This window comes from Nyctibius grandis, chromosome 23, assembly GCF_013368605.1.
Source record: "Nyctibius grandis isolate bNycGra1 chromosome 23, bNycGra1.pri, whole genome shotgun sequence".
NCBI classification, from domain to species: Eukaryota; Metazoa; Chordata; class Aves; order Nyctibiiformes; family Nyctibiidae; genus Nyctibius; species Nyctibius grandis.
Window position 1 is genome coordinate 7,048,255 of NC_090680.1, and position 23,449 is coordinate 7,071,703.

The window sequence follows — 23,449 nt, forward strand, 5'->3', positions numbered from 1 at the left end:
GCAGGGAAATAGTTCAGCACAGTGCTTTCAGCAAGGAAATAGATCTGTGCTTCTTCATTGGCATCCTGGCCTCTATTAGGAATAGTGTAGCCAGCCGGTCTGGGGAAGTGATCGTCCCTCTGTACTCAGCACTGGTGAGGCTGCACCTTGAATCCTGTGTCCAGTTGTGGGCCCCGCACTTCAAGAGAGATGTTGAGGTGTTGGAGCGAGTCCAGAGGAGGGCGACCAAGCTGGTGAAGGGTCTGGAGGGTCTGACCTCCGAGGAACGCCTGAGGGAGCTGGGGCTGTTTAGCCTGGAGAAGAGGAGGCTCAGAGGTGACCTTAGTGCAGTCTACAACTACCTGAAGGGAGGTTGTAGTGAAGTGGGAGTCGGCCTCTTCTCCCAGGCAACTAGCGACAGGACAAGAGGACACAGCCTCAAGCTTCACCAGGGGAGGTTCAGGTTGGACATTAGGAAGCATTTCTTTTCAGCAAGGGTCGTTAGCCATTGGAAGGGGCTGCCCAGGGAGGTGGTGGAGTCACCATCTCTGGATGTGTTTAAGACTGGACATGGCACTTAGTGCCACGGTCTAGTTGCCATGGTGGTGTCAGGGCAACGGTTGGACTCGATGATCCCTGAGTTCTCTTCCAACCTGGCTGATTCTGTGATTCTGTGATTTCCATGTTTCCAGAAAAATATCCAATGGGCTGTTCTCATTTCTCTGTCTCAGGAGACAGAAGGTTCAAGTAGAATAAAATAATACTTTCTGATAGAAAAAATGCCTTCTTCCGTGGCCTAGGTTCACTCATTCTCTTGAGCACGTTGTTGAGGGGGACAACTCACATGCTTTAATTCAAAGCTCCTGCTGAAAGCCTTTGCTGAATGACTGAGGCTGCATGCAAAGTGATGTTATCAGGCTTTTCTCTGCTGTGGATGCTGCTGGAAGGCCTGCCCACCACCATACTTCAGCTACCAAAACACCACCAGAGCACAGAGAACTGTCACCAGCTGTGCCTCACCAGTGGTCGGTATGAAATGTGTAAATTTTATGTATCAAGAGTTGTAAGTTATTTCACAATGCCTCATCTGATTGCCAATCTTCCTCGCCCCTTTTCCCCTGGAAGGCAGTTGTCCAGGCTGTTGGGCTGTGTAACAAAGGCCACCTTGTCCAGCTCTCCCTGCCTTAATTAATGGAAGTAGGACTGGCGTGGGGTAGAACAGAGTGGGCTGGAACAAGGCTAACAGCTTGCTCTAAATGCTAGCGCTGCCTATCAGATATGATTGCTTTGATGTACACGGAGCAGCACTCATCTAGCCGAGGATCAGACACAGGGGTCTTTCTTCAGTGGAACAATAATCCCATTAATTCACACTGCTGATGCCTATGTTGTGGGCTAATCTCACCTCCTGTGAGCTACCCATTGCTATGAATATCTTGTTGTGGTTCTTTTCCCCCACATTGTTACCTTTTAATGGGGAATAATGGTATGGGTTAGATACTTTTGTATGAGATTGCCTGTGTTGCATCGTTAAGCTTGTGTAGTGGTTGATTTGGGGTTTTTAGCTTTGCGTAATCCACATCTATTTTATTTTCCTCCTATGAAAGCTCAAGTGGATATTGGCTGGAGCACAGCAAGAAAAAATATTTGGATATTACTTAGAAAAATGAATGACATTGCAAAACTCCTGCAGTTATAACTGGAATGAAATATTTTGGGTTTTCACACTTCTGTTCCCCTTTAGAAAATACCAGCAACTTCCTATCACATTGCTGTCAGTTATACCAAGGAGAACTGGTGAACCCACTCCTCAGCGTAAAGCCTGCAAATGCTAACCATCAGATTGTTTTGGGGAAAGCAGCTGGAAAAGCCTCTAAGACCCTCTTTGTCATTTCTCCTAATGAGAATCCAGGCCATAAACCAAAAGTACTGTTTGTTCTCAGGCTGAATAAAAGTCCCTAGAGGGCAACTGGTTTTGGACTTTACATAAGTGTACATTCATCTTTATTGCATCCTGGTGGAAAGTACGAGTATAAAATAAATTAGTAACTTAAACTGGAGAAAGTTTATTGGGGTGAGCACTGCTTTATTAAAAGACATCACATCCTGGGAGCTGCGATGAGAAGCACAGCATAGACAGCACCTCGTCTTTCCCTCTGTCTCTCTGCCCGCTTGTCTGAAGGGCTTCTGGGACCTGGGCTAGCTGGATCCTGGTGTTGCTCTTTGTGTCTGAGCCCCTTTGGCAGCTGCCACAGCCCAGGAGAGCTCATCCCTTTTTGGGGGAGAGCGGGGTACCCCGGCAGTGTTTCTGTGCAGGGCTGAGGGCAGGAGGTGTGCTGCTCTGGCGGGGATGTTGCAATGCCTCCAGCATCGCAGGGAGGAGCAGACACGCTGGGAAGGCTGAGCCATGCCCTGTGCTTTCCTCCTTCAACGCAGAGGAGAGAAAGGCCTCTCGATGTGCAAAATAAATAAACAAGGCGCTGTGGGCTGAATCACGCTGGCTTGCAAGGAAACAAGGGAGGAGTGAGGTTCTATTTTAAACATGCTTATTTAACGTATCCCAACACATGCTAAAGTTATAATTTTTCCTGGAGAAACCCATGGGAAGACGTAAGAGGAGGTGGCATGAGGTCATGTCTCCTCCAGGTGCAGTGCCTGTCTGCCTGGCAGGGATGCATGGCATGGCATGGCTAGAGGGCTTGCTGCCTGCTCCCCCACCTCTGTGGCGCCCAGCTGGGGGGCAGGGAGAAGAGGATTGATTCAGTTGTGGCCATGTCTTTTTTGGGTGGGAAAACTAGGCTGGGAAGTGGGGTGTGAAAGGAGCGTGGGGCTGTGTGGGGCTGGCGGAGGGAGGTTTGCTTCTGGAGCAGCGGATCTCGCAGCACCGCTCCCAGCAGCTAACGCAGGCATCGCCTCCAGTGCCTGACCTTCTGGGCCTTCCAGCCCCTTTCTGTTCCTGCTTTGCAATTCGTGCTCAGCAATGAGACTGCTCGAAGCTCGGCTTTCCTTTCACAGCAGCTGCTATTGTGAAGGCACGAGCTGAAGGAAGAGAGAGGCTTAGGTTTGCTGATCAGTGAGAGGATGTGTAACCACCACTAAGCCACCGAGCTGGGAAAAAAAACAATGATAAACTTGATTACCAGGTGAGGGTTTTTTCTGAATAGAGATAGGGAAGTACTGGTACATTTCTACAGGCATTCTTCAGTGAAATATTTTATATAGCTTTGGTTACCTACGCTCCAGAAGGATTCATTAGCTAAATGGGAACAGGTGCTACTCAGGTGAGAAGAATGGCATGTCCTCCTTTGGAAGAAGCATGCGAAGAAGCTGGCTTCTGGAGCTGGAGACATTAATGCTGGCTCTTTACAAATATATTTTTGGGAACAGGGAGAGGGCAAAAATCTCAGAGGGAGAAAAGGTATTTAAGTTAAATGACACTACTGGCACAAAGCCAATTGGCTAGAAATTGGTCACGAGGGAGTTTAGGCTTGAAATTAGTAAAACCATTCAAAGACTGAAGTTTTGGATCAGTCTCCCAAGCAGTGTAATGAAGGAAAGGGCCTAAATCCTTTTAAAAATGGAATGTAGTAAGTTATCGAAGTGATTGTGCAGCAGAAGAGGAAAATTCTGAGTAACAGACAAGATGGGTCCTCGGATAACCAAGACCTAGTACGTTCAAAGGGATTGGAAAAAAGACTAAATCACTGTTTGCATTGCCCTGTCTTAAACCTGTGCTGAGGTGCCTCTACAGGAGGGATGCAGAAGCCAAGAAGGAAACCCTTTCCCCTCCCCATGACCGTACCCTGGAGGTTGGCTAGAGAGAGACAGTGGCAGGATGTACAGCAAAGTAAAAAACTGGTCCTGTTCAGCTCTCTGGTGGAGGGATGGTGCATCCTGTTTATGTCTTTGGGCTAGCTAGTCTCTGGGTTTACAGCTGAACAGGGAATTTCCTACAAGCCAAGTGAGTGGTGCTTCCTTCCTGCCCTCAGCCCATGGGGAGAGGGCATGGTCCACTTCCAAGGTCTGCATGGGAGCTCGTCGTGGTAGCCTCCTTCTACTATCAGTAGAGAGAAAGATGCATTTTTGGGGAGTGACTCACCTGACTTATTTCACACATTTACTTTAGGATGAGACGAAGAGTGCCCCAAAACTACATATCCCTTTCTGTTGCCCATGCTGGGAGTCAAGATGGGTAGTTACATGCTAGAAGAATCCTTTTGTCCCGAGGACAGGGTATGGCAAGGAGAAGAAAGGAGTTTTTTCTCAGAATAGCTGCTCTGATGAGTTTTCTCAGGGAAACAAACATTTGTTTAAGATGGGAGGAATTAAGTTCTTAGAATCATCGGTTTCCTTGGCTATTCAAAAATCAGCCCCTGACTTTGATGGACGTCAGAGAGGGCTTTATCACCGACCTTTATGGAAGGCGAACTGAGCTAACATGAAAGTAGTTTGCTCTGTGTGTGTGTCTGCATGTGGTTAGCATTGCAAAACACGACAACAAGGCTTGCAGCTTTTCTGAGATATATTCATTTACATCATGATGTGCTGCCCAATTACTACAGGGTCCTTTTGCGGCACTTTCCTTTTTAGATTGTGGTGGATTTACACATGTGAATGTTTATTTATGTGTACGTGACATGCATGTGTAAGCCTTTACTGTGGTATGGGAAGAGGAAATGTATTTTGTTTGCCCATTTAAAGAGGAGAGTGTTGGTTTTTTTTTCTCATAGGAAGTAATCTTGCTTTGCAAGCGTATTTCTTGTAAGTATGAATGCTGGAAATGTTTATACTTTGCTTCCAAAAAGTATGCTACTAAGAATATAATATCAGTTATACAACACCCTCATGACTTCATAATCACTTGAACTGATGTGAAAATTATTTTTAAAAACAACTTTGTCTTCTGGTGCAGTATCTTTCTTTGTGAGTACCTGAGAGATGCAAGACTGTGTTCTGGCATCAGTGAGGTTGAAAGTAACTGGAGTGGAAACAAGGAGATTATTTATATCTCAATTACAGCACTGAGATAGAATTATGAATTAAAGCAACCTGGAAGCCTCCGAGATTCTTTCATTGCCTCTTTGTGTTAGTCTCCTGCCTCTTCTGGAATAGCAGTAAGCGGCATCATTAGGAAGCTGGCAGAAAGTGGCCTCAGTTAACCATTAGGTGAGATGTGACCTTGTGGATAGGAGGCACAGGCTGGCACATCACTCTCTTCTGTTTGGAGGCAAGGCAGCGAATATGGACTAATCTCCTGAGTGACACCATAGATGGGCTTGTATGGGCAAGCGTGGGGGAATAGTGCTTTTGCCCAGCTATAAAGGTGTTCTTTTCTACCAGAAAACATTTCCTTATTTTAGTACACTTGTTTTAGTTTGTGTAATACAGCCTGCCAAGGTAGGAAGGAGTAACTTGCCTTTATAAACAACCTACATCTGTGAATGAACTCCATCCTTAAGCTGTTGAGGTGCCAGTCATTTCCCCAGAGACGTTACTTGTTTGGCTTTGCTGACTGACATCTCCATCCCCAGTGTCTGAACGTGTTTGAGCTGGATCATGAGGGGCTCAGCTTGGGGAAGGGTAGGTGGAGGGGGAGAAAAGCAAAGTTTCCACCCCAGCTCAACTGATATGTTAAAACAAAAAACTCAGCCTTGATTTATAGCCACAGCCACCAGTGGTTACAGCTGTTGTTGTTAGCAGAAGAACTACATTCAGCCCCTACAATTTGAAGTTAGGATCACATCTGTTCCTTTAGCTGATTTTTGCATGCAAGTAAGATGGAAAACCATGCACGTCTCCAAGAAGCAGCTGTTGCCTGCTTTTTAGGACAGCACGGCCGAGCCATCCCACCTGGAGCACACATCAGCAGTTCCCAAACTGTGTGGACTTTCACCTGTCAGGGAGATGTGCTCTCCTGTGCCAGGATTGCCTCCAGCCACCCTGGGCATCGGTGGCAGCACCGCCACTTTCCCAACCCTCCTGCCTAGGATGTTTCCCCCCAAAACCTCCCTTGGCTGAGGGAGGTCTGTGCTCCTGTTCAGCTCTTCAGCAACACGGTGACAGAACGTGTGGGACCCAGGCTTAAATCAGAGTAGATGGAGAGCTACACAGAAACAAACCATGAGTGCACACTGAGGTAGGATGCTGCTGCTTTTCAGAGGCGTGATTTTGCCTGGTGCCCCTCAGCTGCCCATCCAGACCTGTGTCGGGCTCCTTCTGCCTGGGGTAAGTCTCTCACATCAGGAAACTGCTCACCTTCAAAAACCCCCTCCCGCTTCTTTGAATTAGGATTCGGACTGAGAAAACACATCCCTTTCCCCCAGAGAGATCTTTGCTGAGAATTTATTGGTTTTGTTGTCTCGGTCTGTCTGGCCTCTCCCACAGCTGGCTCTGCTAAGGCAGCCTGTGCTCCACCATTGGCATCCTCAGAATAAAACACTGTTATCATCAGGATTAAGTTGCTTTATGCCCTCACTGGAGTTTTACAGTCCTATCCGGAAGTTAAATTGCAGAACGAACCTTGCAGTGAAGGTTATAATAACACAGTGGAGATTTCAGTTTGACACGGACCTATATCTCTGCTCTTTGTCACAGGATCATCTAATCTTCCAGCTTCTACTTATAATCGCATCAAATTGATTTCACTGTTTTGATTGCTTTCGAAACAACACAGCTGTTGTGTAATAATCTGGGTGTGTGTGAACTAACTCTTCTTGAGCTCTTGAAGCAGGGACCAGAAAAAGAGAAGGGATTTAGAAATTACCTTGGTGAAGCCTTCTGTGCTTTAACCAGCAGAGCTGCATGCGGAGAACAATGAGGTACATTGTGAGCACTGGAAAGCTCAGTAAAATACTCTTTAGCAAAGTATTGTCACTCACTTCATACCCTATTAGCTTCCGTCCCGCTGGTTCAAGAGGGCATGAAAGCAGAAGGGCTGCCTCCACCTGGGATGGTGGGTACGGGATGGCGGGGAGGGTGGGTACGGGAGACCTGACTGCAGGCGTGCCCTGCCCCTAGGCTTCTCCCGAGGCTCGGGTGAGGGGCTGCTGCAGCAGACAGGGCCCCAGCACGGCCTCCCGTGCCCTCGTGAGCTCTGCTTACACCACATCAGCCAGCACGCCCCTGTGCTCACGCAGCACCGGGCTCCTCAGTGCTGGCACCTCGCAGCCCAGGAGTCAGTGAGAGGGCAAGTGGGCGAGCAACCACCCTCTGCTGCCGCCAAAGGAGACTCCGGCACTGTTCTAGCAGGGCCGATCTGACCAGGTTGAGACCTTGATTTCAGTTAATTACAACTCCTGTAAAACTTGCAGCCTTCCTCTTTGCTTCCCACTGTTAACTGGGGAAGCAAGTTTCTATTCATAACTGTTCTAATGGACTTCTTGCCAAGGACTTTCTGTTTGTTGCAAGCACAGATCGGACAGTGGGGGGAAAAAGTTACACTTGTTTTGCTGTGGTTTTAGCCATGGCTTCTCACCTTTCTTCCTATTAAGCCATTGCACAATGCACTTTTTGGACTAAAGTACACATGGGCTGAGGAATTAATCAGCCCAGCCTCTTGCCTCTGTTATCTTACACGCCAGGTAAGATAGACAAGATAGCCGCTGCAATCTGGTTCAGTCAGAAAGATTTGCTTTAAACACAAACCCAAGTGTAACAGAAGTTCATCTGGACCATTTTGGTAGCAGTGGGATAGGAACTGGCTCCGTGGGCTGTCGTGTCGGCAGGGCGGAGGGGACAGGCTCTGCTCTCGGCTCAGCCATGAGAGGTTGGGTCAAAGCTGCGTTTGATTGATCTCGTAGGCTGTGACGGTATCTAGTCACCTGACAAGCCGCTTTTACGTTCCTTGGGTGCATTTCAGAGGGAAAATGGAGAGCTCTGCTTTGTTGGAGGCATGTTCAGTGGTAAGCCTGCCAGCTGCGGGAAAGGTGGTGGGAACAGAGAATGTGTTTTGCTAGGGAAAACCCGCCTGATGATGGGCCATAGGCTCCTCGAAGCACCACGCGCCCAGTTACAGTGCCATTGAGGGGGTTGGGCCTAGCCTTTCCGAACTCACACACACCCCCTCTCCTCAGCGTGGCACCTCGACCAGTGGTCACATGTTGCTTTGCATGAGCCTTCCCCTCAAAACTTGCCACATTTGGGGCTAACATCACTGCCAGCTCCTGTGAGAGGGCGAATAATGGCCATAGAATCACAGAATCACGGAATCAGCCAGGTTGGAAGAGACCTCTGGGATCATCGAGTCCAACCGTTGCCCTGACACCACCATGTCAACTAGACCAGGGCACTAAGTGCCATGTCCAGTCTTTTCTTAAACACCTCCAGAGATGGTGACTCCACCACCTCCCTGGGCAGCCCCTTCCAATGTCTAATGAGCCTTTCTGAAAAGAAATTCTTCCTACTGTCCAACCTGAACTTCCCCTGGCGAAGCTTGAGGCTGTGTCCTCTTGTCCCATCGCTAGTTGCCTGGGAGAAGAGGCCGACTCCCTCTTCACTCCAACCTCCCTTCAGGTAGTTGTAGACTGCACATGCCGACTACCATGTGCTGGTAGTTGGCAGCCCCAGTGCAATATGGAAACTCTGCTGCCCGAGAGCCATGTTTAACTTCAGGCACTTCCCCCAGGTCTTTCAGCTTGCGGGTGTATCATTTTCCTAGTGGAGTGTCAGATCTTTACCTGAACAGATAATGGTGACCAAAATGCCTAAACTGGGGCTTTACCAGTCTTGGGTGCTGGGTGTTTTCCAGATGACTGTATCACTTTTCTTCTGCCTCAGCCTGGCCTCAGCTGGTCAGGCACCCCGACGGGCTGGGAGAGCTGCAGGCAGGTACTCGCATGGGCCCTCGGAGATCAACGTTGTTGGCCCTGCAGGTTTCAGTGCCTCTGCAAAACCAGGTCAGCTCCCAAGTCCATGCCCGAGCTCTGGCTCTGGAAACGCCACTTTGTGCTTGGACTTAGGACAGGCAGGCTCTCTACAGACTTCTGCTTTGGGATAGACTCTGGCGATCACAGCAGAGCCCAAATTTCTCTTCTCCCGGGCAACTAGCGATGGGACAAGAGGACACAGCCTCAAGCTTCGCCAGGGGAGGGTCAGGTTGGACATTAGGAAGAATTTCTTCTCAGAAAGGTTTATTAGACATTGGGCTGCCCAGGGAGGTGGTGGAGTCACCATCTCTGGAGGGGTTTAAGAAAAGCCTGGACATGGCACTTAGTGCCATGGTCTAGTTGCCATGGTGGTGTCAGGGCAACGGTTGGACTCGATGATCCCAGAGGTCTCTTCCAACCTGACTGATTCTGTGATTCTGTGAATTTCCCTGCTGACTCCTAAATGGGACCTCCTGTTCCAGTTCAGGGGTTAGAGGTGCTGTTTAAGACAGACAGGATTGTTTTGGTTGGATTGTTTGTTTTATACTCACTTTTGCAAAGCTGTAGTTTCCCCTTTGCAATAGTTGGGCAGACAGCATTTATGGTTTCAACCAACAAAAAAAAAAATTTCATTGCACTCAAGCATAAATAACGAAGAGCTTACCCAGGGCGTGATCAGACCTGTGACTGTGAATAATGTAAGTTAGAATGTTATATATATAGGTTAGAGTGATAAACAAGGCAAGCCAAAGACGATCAAAGTATCTGATAAACTAAACAAACAGAAGGTCTCACCAGAATCCAGATAACATCGCTGGGTCCCAGGCAGGGCCTTCAGTCCCGGACCCTTTTCTCTTTTCTCCTTTTCCTGCCAACATGGTGTGACCTAATTCTGTGAGGGAGGGAAGGAAGGAAGACCTGTGCCCCCTTCCTTCATAGTCTTTTTACTGCTCCAAGCCAGAGGAGGATGACTGCTTCCACCTCCCACTGCCCGCAGGGAATGGTAGCAGGAGCAGGGTGGTGACGATGCGGGGCAGGACAGGGTGAGGAGGCAGGGCAGCTGCGGAGCCATGTCCCCTGGTGCCAGGGCTGTCTCTCAGAGGGCTGGAGGCAAGGAGGGAACTGAAACCTGCTTCTTTCCTCCTTGCTGAGCCCCTGCTGGGTTTTGTGGAGAGTGTGGTGTGGCAGGGAGGCTGGAGTGTCTCCCTGTGTGACTGTCCCCTTGCAAGAACAGATGCACACTGGCACCACGTGTGACAGAGCACATCTCTAGCACAGCCCTGTTCACACCAGTGTCTTACAAACCCCATCAGCCTTGGACCTGCTTGGCTGCCCCGTACTCAGGCACTGCTGTTGTCCTTGTCCCAGTTCCCTTGCCAGTTGCTTTCTCCCTTAAACTCTTCTCCTCTGTCCTGTGGTAGGTATATACTCATCTTGCACATCTGTTTCTCCTGGTCACTTCAGGATTTTGTGCAATTTGGCCCATCTGCAAAGGAGTTTGAAAGGCTGTGGGTGCACAAGTACCTTCTGTTGTCCCTCAGCTACCGCCTCCACGTGCAGCAGCCACGTGCTGGGTGTAGCTGCTGTCTTTAAAAAATAAACTGGCCACTTGCAGGCCAACAGTCATGCTGGTGTGTAGAAGTGAGATCCTCACATACTGCAGGATCCTCTGCCTTGCCCTCTTGTAAAGACATTTCCTTGTTTGTGCATATTTGGGTAACTGTCTCGTGCCAGTGGTGGTGCCTCGCGGCATGTTCATGAACACCTCCCATTCACGAGTGGCATTCGGTCAGGAAACAGAAGCAATATTGGGCAATTTAGATAATCAGGTCATGATATCAGCTGTCTGTATGCCATTAACAAAATTTATAAGTAGCCCAAAACTGTAAATATTTTTCACAGGGATTATTATTAATTGGTATTTCTGAGTAATGATTATGCAACAAGAAATGCGTCAATAAGACCAGGATAAGGAAAATGGAATAATGTGCAAAATTTTCCCATAACAGATTGTAAATACATGTCTCAGTCTACAACGTGGTGATTAGTGAGGACACAGACAATAGACATAAGAAGGTGATCTGTGGCACAACCATAATATTTGGCAAATCCAGGACAAACCCAAGATAAGGCACACAGTCTGCGTCTGGGCAGGGAGACCATGAAACAGGAAGGGGGAAACAAGGGCAAGAATGACCATTAGACCTTAACCCACAGAATCACAGAATCACAGAATCACAGAATCACAGAATCAACCAGGTTGGAAGAGACCTCTGGGATCATTGGGTCCAACCGTTGCCCTGACACCACCATCTCAACTAGACCATGGCACTAAGTGCCATGGCCAGGCTTTTTTTAAACACCTCCAGAGATGGTGACTCCACCACCTCCCTGGACAGTCCCTTCCAATGTCTAATGACCCTTGCTGAGAAGAAATTCTTCCTAATGTCCAACCTGAACCTCCCCTGGTGAAGCTTGAGGCTGTGTCCTCTTGTCCTATCGCTAGCTGCCCGGGAAAAGAGGCCGACTCCCACTTCACTACAACCTCCCTTCAGGTAGTTGTAGACTGCAACGTTTCATTTGGCTTTAGGCGAAAGCACTGGTATCAACAGTGTGCAAGATGGTCTACTCAGATTTTTGCCACTCAGATTTTTGCTTTTGCTTTCATGAAATTTAGATAAGCCTTCGATTTTGAAGAAGGCAGTGAGTTGTCAGCGTACTGCTCCACCCGTAGTAAGGACTACAGCTCTGTCGGCCCTACCATGAAATAAACAGAGGCTCAAAATTTGTCTGTGTGACTGGTTGATCTCAAAAAAAAAAAAGAAAAAAACCAGACTTCATTTTAGTATAGATATCTTCAGAAATTAAAAGGAATGGGATTGAGGGCATTAGACCAAGAAGAGTTTTCTTTGTTTTCTGTTAATTTGCCACTTTTACCACAATATAGCATTTTATATTTAAGTTTCTATTGTTGCTTATTGCTACCAGCAATGGAAAGTAATGTATTCCCATCCATTTAATCCCCTTTACAAAAGCAAACCAGACCACAATGAAGTCATTTTGGTAACATGACACAGATGTTTATAAACAAGCTGGTTTTAATGCTGGTCTCTATAACTATCTCCTGTCACTGATTTAGCACTTATTTAAATATCAGAAACTATTTATTAACCTGCTGTGAATGTATACACTGGAATCATGGGTACAATGTTTGGTTTAAAATATTGTTTCTTTGAATTTACCAAAACAGTGTGAAGTTACAGCAAGGATGATGTCTTTAACTGTGCATTTCCCAGCCTCTTGGCATGTGGATTTTATCCATGATGTGTGGAGGAAGCACACTATCTCACATAGCAACTGCAAGAGGTGTTTATTCATTTTGGGGTGAGGGGGTGGGGGTGGAAAAAAGGGTCTGAGTCATAAAATCCCAAGCTTTCTCAAAATTTGGGTGTGTTCAGAAGCAGTTTTCATCCCTGTGATTGTATGTGAGAACACTAATGTGCTTTCTTCATTTACTTCTGGAGAGAAGCTTGAAAAACATTGATATTTTGAGCCTAGTTTCTCACAGGGTGAGATGATCACATCTTTTTTTTCATAAGCTGTAGCTCACTAGCACAAGCACATCCCTCTCCCTTGGCTGTGTGCCTTTTATTACTAACACACACTGAGAAAATACTTGTCCCACACCTCTCTCTCTCTCTTAGTCTGGGATTGCTCGTGTGGGGTTTGTCAGGCTGGATAATTAAGCCTGATGCTCATCGTTGAAGTTCGCTTGCAGCTGCTGTTGCATAGTGCTCTCCCTGAGCGAGCAAGCTCTGGCTGGGGAGTCGGCCTCTTCTCCCGGGCAACTAGTGATAGGACAAGAGGACACAGCCTCAAGCTTCGCCAGGGGAGGTTCAGGTTGGACATTAGGAAGAATTTCTTCTCAGAAAGGGTCATTAGCCATTGGAAGGGGCTGCCCAGGGAGGTGGTGGAGTCACCATCTCTGGAGGTGTTTAAGAAAAGCCTGGACGTGGCACTTAGTGCCCTGGTCTAGTTGAGATGGTGGTGTCAGGGCAACGGTTGGACTCGATGATCCCAGAGGTCTCTTCCAACCTGGTTGATTCTGTGATTCTGTGATTCTGGGGATGGTCTTGGACCCCCCCTGAGGAGTCTCATCCACAGTCCATCTCTGACCAACACGGCAGTGCCAATCAGGCAGTCCCTGCGGAGGAGAAGGCATTGGTGGCGTTGGGGGCCAGGGCCGTGGACTGCACACGCCACCGGTCCTCGGTTGCACAAGAAGTGCCACTTCCCTGTGTCAGGCTGGGTGCCGGGGAGATAGGCTTGGCGGGTGGGATGCATGGGTGCCCGCAGCCAGCGGTGGGTCTGGATACTGGGCACCGTTTCCCGTCTGCACTTGGCCGAGGAAAAGGCTTGGTGCTGTTGCCTCGCCAAATATGTCATTATTTTGGAGGAAACAGAGCTAGAGGCTTGGAAAACACCCTCCCATTTCGGCGTGGCTTGTCCCTGCACTGGGACTTCTCAGCGTTGTGGGGGAATGAAATGAAAACAAGCTCTGAACCTCAGTCACTGCTGTCCAAAATAAACAGGGACATGGGGTGGCGATCCCGCTTGGTCTTGCACAGCATCCTCTAGTCGTGGCTTGGAGGGATGAATTTACCCCGCTCCTGCTGAGCTGCCCTCGCCACCCTGCCAGGCAGGAGGCAGGCGCTTTGCCGCTGGCATCCCTGCCAGCCGTGGGCGCAGGGAAGGGAGATGTCCCCCAGGGTTGTGTTCCCATGCTGCCACCTCGCTGTGCGAGGTCACGCCAGCTGGCGCTGCAGCCGACTGCGCCCTGCGGGGCTGAGCTCTCGGCGCTGTCCCCGATGTCACACGTGCTTAAACCCCAGGAAAAGCAGGGAAAGCCACACACTAAATCCTGCTCCAATCCTACCAAGGCTGTGTGGGGTCCTCTTCTCCCCCAGTTTGTGCTACCTATGGGTGCTGCAACCCCTGCACACCCCATCTCTCATTCACTCCCCTCCTGGGACGCTGGCATAGTGCTGTATGGGACATAAGGACAGAGCTATGGGTTTTATGATAAGATGATTGTAACAGGGCCCAGCAGTCTTATCAGGTAGAGGTGCGTTACTCCCACAGTGTGTCCTTGCTGCATTTGCCCCAAGGGGCAATGTCTGTCTTTGCTTTGGGTGATGGATCCAGAATGCCACCCTAAAACACTTCTCATCTGGGGTCCCCTTCTGCAAGAAAAACAGATGGGCAGTGCTCTCCTCCTCTCAGCTGGCTTCCAGGAGAGTGGACAAGATGACCCATGAGGGAGTTTCCACTTCTGTGCTTTTAATGACTGCATCAGTGTTTGGGCTGAACTGAAGAAATTCATACTGGAAGGCAAAATCAAAGCGTCCTTGGCTTTCTGTCAGCCACCACTGTGTGCGTCTGCTTCCCTGTTCCCAGACCTTCCCCGGGTTTCAGGATTTCACTGGCCAGGCTGTGCGCGAGGGGAGGTGTGCCAGGAGCTTGGTGGTGAGGAGCTGACGCGAGGACGGGGGCGTGCAGCGGAGAACCTGCCTGCGTGGCACGTGGGGCACGCCACACAGCCGCCTGGCAGCGGCCAGGGAGCCTTTGGCTTCCACACCACCAGTGATTCATGCTGCTGAGAGGAAAGAGGCAGCGCGGGAAGACGTCCTGCTCCTGCTGTCTGAGTGGCTGAGGATTAGGAAAGCGAATGGACCTTCTGTAACAAGGAGTACTGGAAAAGGCTTGCACACCATAGCTTGTTCCAGTTAATACCAGAGCTTTTTAGTATCAGGGCAAGCATGAGCACTTAGTAGCATCAACCTAAGATTAAAGAGTGAATTTAGCTGCCCTGTGCTAGGGCTTGTGCTTCTGCGCATGTACTGATTAATGTGTTTTCATGCTGCCTGACTCACAGCTCCTAAACAACCAGTATATTGTGGGCTTGGTTATTTTCTCTAGTATTCCTCTGCCCACGCCTAGGGTGTCCAAGCACTAGTGTGGGAGCACATCCAGCCTCTCAGTATTACACTTCTTGGGGCAGTTTTCTTGCAACTGGGCACTTCTTTTTTTTCCCTCTGTACTCGGCAGTGGTGAGGCCGCACCTTGAATCCTGTGTCCAGTTCTGGGCCCCGCACTTCAAGAAAGATGTTGAGGTGTTGGAGCGAGTCCAGAGGAGGGCGACCAAGCTGGGGAAGGGTCTGGAGGGTCTGACCTACGAGGAGCGGCTGAGGGAGCTGGGGGTGTTTAGCCTGGAGAAGAGGAGGCTCAGAGGTGACCTTAGTGCAGTCTACAACTACCTGAAGGGAGGTTGTAGTGAAGTGGGAGTCGGCCTCTTCTCCCGGGCAACTAGCAGTAGGACAAGAGGACGCAGCCTCAAGCTTCGCCAGGAGAGGTTCAGGTTGGACATTAGGAAGCATTTCTTCCCAGCAAGGGTCATTAGCCATTGGAAGGGGCTGCCCAGGGAGGTGGTGGAGTCACCGTCTCTGGAGGTGTTAAAGAAAAGCCTGAACATGGCACTTAGTGCCATGGTCTAGTTGACATGGTGGTGTCAGGGCAACGGTTGGACTCGATGATCCCTGAGGTCTCTTCCAACCTGGTTGATTCTGTGATTCTGTGTGATTCTTATGGGCTAGAAAAACAAATTCCATGTTTGTGATGATTTTAGGCCTCTGTGTTTGGCAGGGTTGTATATCCTTTCTCATTCATGTTTGTGTTTAGCCCTGGGCTTTGTCAGTGATGGATGTGTATCCCACAATGATATCATAACCCAGTATTTCTAACACCAACACGCACAAATCAGCAGTTGAGCTTCTAAAACCTTGAGACGGATTTGAACATATGTGTTTTTACACACTCAGGTTTCACTTGCCTTTGATTTTAATTCTTAAAATATACCTGCTTTGAAGCACTTCTGAGTTCTGGGAAGTTAATTTCATTTTAATGAGAGTCCAGATTGTCTTAATTGCATGATACTTGGCAGTGTTAAGAAAAATAGTAAAAATCATGAGACCTTTGATACTTGCCAGAGGTGTACCAGAACCTGTGGGTAATTTTTTATGTGTTTTATCCTCCAGCCCAGTTTTCAGGTGTGGCTGACTATGAATGCTTTCCAGTTAGTGGACATGAGCTTTAGTCACGAGTACCTTTGTTTTCTACCTCTGATATGACACACAGTGCCTGAAAGCTCTGTTTATTTTTAAAGGAAGGTATGAAAAACTGCTTTGTCATAGCTGATTGTCTCAGTATTTATCGTTATGATGGTACGCCCTGTCAGTTCATTTAATGTGTGTGCATGCGCACGTGTGTTTGTGGGTACACTTCACTGCTAGCAGATTTCTCTTTCCCAAGCCACGCTAATTACTCTGACCATTAATTCAAAGCCCCAGAGATGGGAGAACGCAGAAATGATAGTTAATCATGTACTGGAGAGCTTGTGCTGTTCATATTGTAACAGTATGTCTCAAGAAACAGGTTAATTTTTGGTTATACCCCCTTGGAGCTGGATTCGGCATCCACTGGAGTGAACGGGCTTGGTTTTGTTGACTCCAACAAAACAGGATACAGCTTGTGGAGGCTGATCCACTTCCAGCTCCGACAAAATGGCACCATCTTTAACAGCATGAGATTTTTCTGGAGGACCAAGCATTTCCAGGCTCTCTTTCCTCTTATTCCGCTGTTATTCCCATTTGCTAGTAAGTCACCAGTAAAGTTTGCTGCTTCTTTAAATGAAGTGGGGTGAACGATGTCAAGTGGACCAGCTGGGCTTCATCAGGAGGGGGAGGCAGCAGTGGGGCTGAGGAGGCTGGAAGAGACTGTGGGTGTTTGCATGAATGGGCTACAGAAAGGAGAATCGCTTGTGAAGAAGAGTTAAGTGGGCTCTGAGGTGCCTCCTTGGGGGTATAAAAGGCTTGGAAAGAGGTTGCCTCATCTTTGCTTTATTGTCTTGAGGGGCAGAATGGAGATAGAAAGCAGTAATGGGACCTGTCCTTTATGGCTGTGGCTAAAAGGGTGTTTGTATATTGATTCTCTTTTTGTCTCTGAGACCAAATGGCAACAACAGCAATGAACCCAAAAGGTACTGTTATTCCTCATTTCTGCAAATGTTCTCCAGGAAGCAAGCGCCTTTTCTTGCATTGATGTTGTGCTCTGATGTGTGCAATAATTCAGTGAGGTTTTGTTTAATTTTTCCTGTGTTTTTGTGAATCATTTGAGTCAACTTAACTGCAGTTTATTTAATGCCCTTGTATTTTCTAAGCCGTCCATGAAGAGGCAAATGAATTTATATCAGTGTGGCTTCTAAAGGAATATTTGCTAATTAATTTGAGCTGCCTCTACTGTTTGCCTGCACCCATTGAACTGGTAGTAGCTATGAACAGAGATAACTGCTGTCACTGGGCAATTAGGGTTTTATTTCCTTCTGATAAAAAGTCCTGTTTTAAGATGTGTTTGGAGCCTTGGCCTTGTTTTTGTTGTAAAAAAAGGAGTACTCTTAATATGCCTTAGCTAACACTTGGTAGGAGGCGAGGGAAGACAAAGCATTTTTGTTAGTTGTGATTCAAGATAGTGAGCTGAGCTAGTCAGCCTGTTAACGTATGGGCAGGAGCATGAATGGGACTGACCCCACAATCGCTTTGATTTGCAGAGCTGTTAGGTCTGCAGATCTGCAAATAAATCTTTCAGATCTAGGCACTGAATATCTGTGTAAGATAAACCTGTTTGCTGAGTGTTGCTTGGCTACAGTTATGAGGAAGTTCTGTGCCCCTCTTGTGAGCAGAAGAGGATTGATTTGGCTTTCTGTTACCTTGTCTCTCATCAAACACATGTAACTGGCATGCAAGACTTGCCATGGTTTAAGAGAACAATTTTTGGTGCCTGTGCTTACAAAGGTGACGGTTCCCTCCTCTCTCCCAGGTGCTCTTCCTCCCTTCTCCAGTGTAAACTCTCCTGCTGCTGTTTGCTTGCCTGAGGCTTTCTGCATTATCCTATGAATATGATCTCAGCCTAAAATCCAAACCAAGATATAAACACAATGGCAAGCAGCAGAACTTGGGGTTTTTTTTGCCTATGTTGTCTGTTTCTGGAGAAATCACCCTTGTGTTTAGCACCTCGTTTAAATTGCTGAGGTGTTTCCATGCCTTTGAAGGGTTACTCTGCGCTTGCCTGTGGTATGCTGCTCCTAATCACCTCCATTTACTGCTGATACATACTTGGCTCGTTTTACCTGTTAGTGATCTGGGCAGGAGGAGGAAGTGTCTTGCTTTCTTACCTGGGGGGGGTTGGCAGGTAGCAGTGACCTGCCAAGGTGGGATAACACTGTGAAATAGAGGAAGAGGAGGGTTACTAACCATGGCTCTCCTGTTAAAGCACCCCTTGGGAGTAACAGCACGCTGGCAGAAGGGTCTGGATACGCATGTATGCTGCTGCCCAGCATTGGGGACAGGCTGCTTTAATGCAAGGGGTGTTGGTGTGCTGTGCCAGTGCTGGAAGGGAGGTTTCCCCTGTGCTGGGCTCCTGGCAGCGGTGCCAGTGTCAGCACAGTGGCTGTGCTCCTCTGGGAACCCCTTGATCCCCTTTGGTTCTTGTTCTCCCTCCCTCCTCACCTCTTCATGGAGCCCAGACTGGAAGTTGATTGCAACACCCCTGATCGATACTCAGAAAGAGTCGCTGTGGTGTGTACAGGAGCTGTTTGGGAGCAAGGGCAAGCCTGGGGCATTGAAATGAGCACGCTTGTTGTTGCAACACCTCCCGCGCGCAGATGTGGTTTCAGTTCTTGCACTCCTCCCCTCCTTGCTGACGAACACTGTAGGAATGTGCCAAGCCAAAGTCTCTGGGTTTCTGTTTAAATTTTGACTTTTCTTGACTCTTTGAATAAAAGAAGCGAAAAAGAGACGCAAAATATTCTGGGCTCCATAATAAGTGATGCTGTGCTGCTGGAGCATTTCCAAAAAGACCCATGCACTTTTAGGTTTTCTGGAGAGTCCAGTTAGAGGCAGCCCCTTCTCAGAGAGCAGAACTTGGCTCCTACATCTTGTGTCCCTCTAAGATACATTCAGGAGAGGAGTGAAATCATTAGCTCCTTCCAGAAGCTTGGCTTGAGAATTTGAGATATGCTGTCAAAGAGGATGGAAAATTGAAAAGACAACTATATTGTCGTTCATGATAAGGTCTGGGCAGAGCAGAAATACAAACAACAGATGTTAGTGGAAGGTGTCTTGAAAAAAACAATTCACAATGCTGTGCTCATCTTTCTGTTGGTGTCTTTCAAAACTATTCTAGTGTTAGCCTGAGTTGTTACTAAGCTTTCAAAGTGGTAACGTGAAATGCTGCTGTGGGTTATTTCCTGCCCTACAATTGGCTGATCAGTGATTTAAAGTAAAGTGAAGGCTGGGATTTCAAAATCAGAAAGGTGTTTTTGTGCATGGGAATGTCTTCAGCCATCCCTTCTAACTTAAATACTTGTTTTCTATAACCTGGCTGTAATGTTTTCTTACCTCAGTCAACATCATCGTTGAAGTAATGATGTTAAATTAGTCATGATCCTGTAACTTGCAGCAGATTTTTTTCCCAAACAGAATGCTGTGTCAGCACAGCACGTTGTGTTGTAGTTTGCAGGGTTAGAATCTTCTCACTCATGTGCTCTTTACTTTTTAAAAATAAATAGCACAAGTTGGGATGCTTTCTAAAACTAACAAAAATAGAGAAAGCAAACATGATTATTTTTAGGGTTCCAGCTCAAGGGGGTGAAGGTCAAAAACCTGCAATTGTGCAAAGTTATTAATTAATGACTAGTTACCGGATTCTTCCCAGTTTATGACTTCATGTATCATAACTCTTTCAGTAAAACCTCCTTGCCGGTTATGAACATACCCACTGAGTAATTATGGAGTATGTACAGCCAAAAAAAAAAGCTGAGAACTCAGCAGCTACAAATTAGTAGAGCCTGTTCCTGACTGGAGCAGGTCAGAAAAGTTATTCAACAAAAGTTTGTTGAAGGAAAGACTGTTTTATTAAAAAACAGAGGAAACCTACTTTGTGCTGGAGAGGAGCCAGCTCTGCTAGAGTGTGCTCACCATGCTGGAAGCAGGGGCTGGCTGCAGTGCTGGGGGCTGAAGGGCAGCCCTGCAGTTGGGTAGGAAATCAGCCGCATCCCTAGGGAGACTTCTTGCCTCTCCCTGAAAAGCAGTGCCCTCTGACTGACCTCCAGATTTGGGTGAGGGCTGTGGTGCCATAGCTATGCTGAACTAACTATGACATACTCTGGAGGTCCCAGGGGCTGCTGGGCAAGGTTGGTCCCTCACAGGAAACCCCCAGGAGGCTTGCAATGATGGCCACTTCTCTGTGCTTTTTTTAAAACAATGCTGTGCAGTTTGAATAGAAGATTAAACCCGAAAATGGCTTGGAGAGCATCTGCCTCCCTCCTAGCCTTCAGACTTTAATGTTTAACCACCTTTTATAATCAGGACATCACGGATGTTTGTATCTCTTCTAGCAGGAGGGGGAATGGAGAGGGAGAGAAGCAGGTATGAAAAGTGAGCCTGGAGTTGGGAAAGTAAAGACCAAAGAGCTGGACAAGGCCTTTTGTCTCCCCAGCAGCTGGAGAACATTTTTGTGTAGGGAGGAACCCACAGTCCATCTTATTCTGATTTAACCATATTTCAATAACAAATGCAATTTCAGTATGAAAGGGTGAAACATCACTAGAAATCAGTGCTAATTAGGCAGTGGTCATTTTACTTGTGGGAGGTTTGATCTCCACCAGAATCCCCAAGGGATCAGGATTCTGCAGGAGGTGGAGGATCTCCCTACCTATCTCCTTGATCACCTCTCTGCCTCCCATCATCATGGCTATTTGCAGTCCTAATAACCTCATAACTTGCCTGTAAGGCATTGTCTTTGCCTTACGGATTAGACGCTGAAGCGCAGCACAGACTAAATGACTTGCCCAAGGTCATGCAGGATATCAGTGTCTGAGCCAAGAACTTCAAAACCAGTATTTCTGAATCATGACCTTGACATCTCTGTACCAGCTTTGATTTGGTTAAGGTTGCGTCCCTGGGCAGAAGGAAAGAGTTAAAAAACAACCCCCCAAAACACATAGTGACATTCTTTAGTGAGAAACAGTGCCTCCAATTCAAGTGTTTCTGTTGTGCTTTCACCCTTCATATCTCTCCAGCTGTCAATTACTCTAAAAAGCCTTTCCCAGTGTGTTTACTTTGTCATATTCCCCATGAATGGAACTTCAGGGTCACAAAGCATTCTTGCTTGCTGCCTCTTGTGTTTTTCTTTGTTATCTTTTTCCTTTTGGTGGTGTTTGTTTCTTTTTGCCTCGTTGGAGGGCAGGCAAGGGAGGAACCTTAGAGGCAGCCAGCCAAGGGTGTGAGCAGTGCCGGGTTAAGTAATGGCTTTACTGACATGGATTCCTGTAACTGCTGCCTATTCCTGCCCTGCCAGGAACAGCCCGTCAGGTGGCAAGTTTTGAAAGTCGAAACAGTCCAGGCCAGTAATCTATTGACCTGTACGGGGCTGCAGGAGAAAGCTTGTGCATATGTGTGCATTTTCTGAGGGAACTTATTAATTAAATGTAATAATATTTAATTATCTAAGTAATAAGTGGCTGGGAGCTACAGGATTCTGATGAAGCACATGAGAGGCTGAGGAGGCTGGTGTGAGATTGTCTTCTGCAACCAGGCAATAAACCCATAACTTTTATCAGCTCTTCAGAAGGTAAAGAGTGTTTAACCTCTTTCCTTGAGCAAAGCTTAAAGTTGTCCTGACTCTACTTGTTGACTGGAATCCAAGTGCTATCCTGTCCCCATTTTTCATTAAACAGACTATGACCTATTTATTCAAGTTGTTTAACTCTTCTTTGACCTAAGGTGCTCTACAGGTGTAGCACTATTGATTTTTGCATGGTATGAGTATGGGAACCGTAGCCTAAACGTGCTCTTTCCTCAACAGCATATTTTAAAAAACGAAATTAACACCCTTCTGTCCCCTCTTTAAGAACTGCTTAAAAGATCTGGATGCCAAAGTATCATTATGGAAAGATTTTGGAGAAAAGGAAAAGCTTCTTCATGGACTTCTTTTTGAATCATCAGGTCTGTAGTGATTTGTAGCATTTTTATTTGTGATGGAGTTGCAGTGCTTGTTTGGCCTTTGGTGTTTTCGCTAGTCATACTGTTGACAAACAGGCAAAGGAGCTTTGCTTTGCTTAACTGCCCTATTTGAGGCAATACTTCACCTTGTGGAGGATGTCTCTGAAATGACACTATGGTTTTAAACATGTTTTTCCTTTGTGTGGGCTGCATGCATAGGCCCATTGTCCATTCCTTCTTGGTGTGAAAGAGTGTGAGCTTGCCAGAATCCAGCCTTCTACAGATACCAAACTCGGTTGCTGTGTAGCACTTGTAGGCAGTATCACAGATCTCCATTTTTGCAGACTGAGGTCAGCCAACTCATACCAATAAAACCAGCAAGAATGGATTGCTGCTCTTGAGAACTGTTTTTTACTTAATCCATTTCAAAAAGCTAAAAATCTTCTGGAATGAAGACTCTGATACTTCTCAAAACAGATAATAGAAAGGGAGGGGCAAAATGAATACTTGGCTCAAAAGAGGAATGAGTTGTACTCTTGGTTTAAACACCAGCTGGAGCTTTCTTTGGCTTTAGTTGTGTAGCAAGAGCTCCACTCTCTGGTAGAGCAAATTGCTAGATTGTTATTTGTGATGACTTGGTCCTTGGCTAAAAAGATGTCAAATGAACAGCTATTACAAAAGATAATAAATTCTGTGTTCAGTTCAGTGGGAAATTCTGTGTTCGGTGAAGGACCATTTCTTTCCTTACTAAGTAAACTCAAAAATACTTCATGGTTTACTAATTTCATGCATGGAAGCTAGTGTATATATTGGGTTAGAGAAAGTGTAATTTTCATGGATGCGAATGGAGTAGGTCTAGAAAGTCTTCAGAAGAGTTTGCTATCTGGCTCACTACATGAGTGGTTGATATGGCTAATGCACGCAGCATGCTTTGTTCCCATTATGATTAAAAAAAAATTCCAGTTTTAACCAAGCAGTGACCAACATATTTTTTTCCTGATGAAGTCAGCACTTCTGCTTCCTCCTTTGCTGTCCACAAGAAGCAGGCACCTCTGTGAATGTCATAGAATCATAGAATGGTTTGGTTTGGAAGGGACCTTAAAGAACATCTAGTTCCAACCCTCCTGCCATGGGCAGGGACACCTTCCACTAGACCAGGTTGCTCAAAACCTCATCCAGCCTGGACTTGAACACTGCCAGGGAGGGAGCATCTACAGTGTCTCTGGGCAACCTGTTTCAGTGTCTCACCACCCTCACAGTAAAGGATTTATTCCTAATATCTAATCTAAATCTACCCTCTTTCAGTTTAAAACTCTTACCCTTCATCCTATTGCTACACTCCCTGATAGAGAGTTTCCTCCCACTACATCTTTCAGGTACTGAAAGGTTGCTATGAGGTCTCCCTGGAGCCTTCTCTAGGCTAACCAACCCCAACTCTCTGTCTGTCCTTGTAGAGGAGCTGCTCCATCCCCTGATCATCTTCATAACCCT